Raw genomic sequence first — 2,739 nt, forward strand, 5'->3', positions numbered from 1 at the left:
TACTGAATCAATTCTGCGGTGTCGGGCTCTCGAGTAACTCGCTTAGTTCTACGACGGCTTTAAGGCCAGCATATACGCGAGACACGGAGAGAATCCCCTGGGGAAAATCTTGCATTGAATTGCAGAACTTTTAAATTGGTTTCCTTGTATATTTGGAGTGGAAGAATAAAACAACAAAATGGATTGAAGGGAAAGCGCACAAAGGAGTTCTAGTCATGATGGGAGGAGAGATACGGCTGTTGGAATAAATTCTAAGAAGGCAGGACAAGTGGGAGTTACTGAGAGAGGCAACGGGATGCTGAAGACAGTAATACGTAGAGGGGAGAATACTAGGAAAGCGAGGTAGATTGAGGAAAACAATATGTATTTTGAATGGAAACAGGAGAGGTAGTAATTGGGCAGAGGTTAATGATATTTTGTATCGTGTTATTCTGGGTTGTGAATTAGAGCTAGAGCTAGTTGTACGTAGTTTCGAGTTAATTTAAACTCTATCCTAGCCAGACTGCTAATAATATTAATAACTTTTTATGACCGATGGTATGTGGTAATGTTCAGTTGCTGATTGACTGAATCTAACACACGCATACCTTTTAAGCGATTCCCTTTCGGAATAGACGAAGTCAATGAAAGCATGATTTGAGATAATTTAGGGATACATTCCTTTTTACGAATCTACTGAGTATTTCCGGATCCTTGCAATAATTATTTCCCCTCCGCCATATTCATTCATTGCTTCATACAAAACGTTGTTCATGGGAGTTTTAAAGATCTTTTTATAAGGGCTGATTTTAAGGTAGTACGTATGTCATGTCGTGGCGTGGTGTTTATTCTATATGTCCGGCAAAGACCGAGCTTAAATGGTAGATACAGTAATAATAATAATCAAAACCTCTGGGCATATCGAGGAAACCCAAAAGTTTGCGCATTTATTGGGGGAAACTTTGGTGGGAAACCACAGACGGCTCAAAGAAAGGTATTGGACTTCAAACTACCCTGATGTGTGAATTTCGTATGTCGTAGGAGTTATCGACCAGTCAATTGTTGTTTAATTACGAATCAATCCAACTTTCCGTTCTAAAACAATGATTTGGTATTTAATATAATCGTATCAATCGTGATTTCGAAGCGTCAAACCATTGCGGGAAATAAATCCAAAGAGTTAATTTATGGATACCGGAATTCCAATAGCTCCACCTCAACCCACCGTTATCTATCCAAAGGTTTGTTCGGGTAGGAATGTGAGACTAGATCTAAAAATCTTCAGATGTGCGTAATTCAGACTTTCAAGATAGTGGGTCCAGTTCCTTCCCCGTTGACGCCTTTCAATTTCCTACGAAATGCTAATAGCTAGAAATGGAACCGCTTGGATGTGTTAGTTGCGGCTCTTCTAAGGTATTATCCTAGTTTTGAAACCGGGAACTTCCGAATATTAAGCGAACCTCCTGCCCACTAGGTCCCTACGCCTAACCATCTATGTATAAAAATAGCAATTGGTGAATTTTCATTTTCGTATGTATCCGCTGTGTGCCCAATTCGTCCTTTTCAATACATCCTAGAAAACTGGTCGCATCCTTCTTTGGGTCAGAGGTATCTCGATGATAATACTAATGTAGAGTTGAAAACATAAAGTAGAGTGCAAGTGTTTGGTGACATTCGAATGCATAAATATACAGTAAATCCAAATATTTAAATTTAACGGATTATCCATAAGCTGTTTAAAAGTTTTTAAAAAATAGGATACCTTGCCGAAAGCACTATTTTCATTTAAAAAATTAAAATCTCTTTAAAGTACTTCCAAATCTTGCCGTTTGCTTAGCTACTAAAACTGAAGCCATTACGCCTGAAAGATTTTGGGTTGAGTCCAACAAAGTTGGGAATTACTGACCCAATCATTAATCAAAATAATGAGAGTCAAATAGTAAATAGTTAATGCAGAAATTTGACACTCTTATTCAGCATGCCCCGACATTAACAATCACTTTCTCGATGTTAATATTTATCGTGCTTTAATTAATTATGTCAAAGTTAATGTTTATCATAATGCTTATCATTTTTCCAAATTTCAGTGTGTTCCACTATTTTAATATATCTGCACACAAATATTAACTAATGTTGTCATGAACAAAACCTTTTAATCATCGATTCACTTTATTTATCGTTTAAAACGTGGGCGGGGGGTATTGAGAAACAATAAAATGCAGAAGGCCGTGATAGAAGGGAGAAGGTTAGGAAAATGGTGTCGGGAAAGAAAAATAATAAGCCTTTTGGATGGCATTAAGGCAGGCAGAAGTTAAGAGGAATCGAAGACAGAAAGAATGAAGGGAAATCATATGGGAGATCACGCGATGCGTAGTACGTGTATTTAATGACTAGTAGGGACCGTCAAATCCCACTTTTTACCCATAATTTACCCTTGCTGAATTAATTTTCAAAAATTATATTAAATAATGAATAAATAAATATTGAAATGCAAATTCGTGTGCCTCGTATAATCATCGCACGGGCATTGGAAATTTTCGTTTAGCACTTGGCCAAGCATTTTAATAAGTAAATAAGGAACATAGATATTATCGGTCAGCAGTAGCCGCGGATTTGTTGATACATCTATTCGAATGATTTTCTTATTTGATACTTCTGCATTTTATGCTAGAGATACCCCCTTAGGTATCTGCCAGTTGCTATCCTCCGAGGACGATTAAGAGACCTTCCTAGAAATGAGTGAGGTCCCCATCGTTTAGA

The sequence above is a fragment of the Hetaerina americana genome, unplaced genomic scaffold (genome assembly GCF_022747635.1).
Source record: "Hetaerina americana unplaced genomic scaffold, ioHetAmer1.1.p SCAF_7, whole genome shotgun sequence".
Lineage (NCBI taxonomy): Eukaryota > Metazoa > Arthropoda > Insecta > Odonata > Calopterygidae > Hetaerina > Hetaerina americana.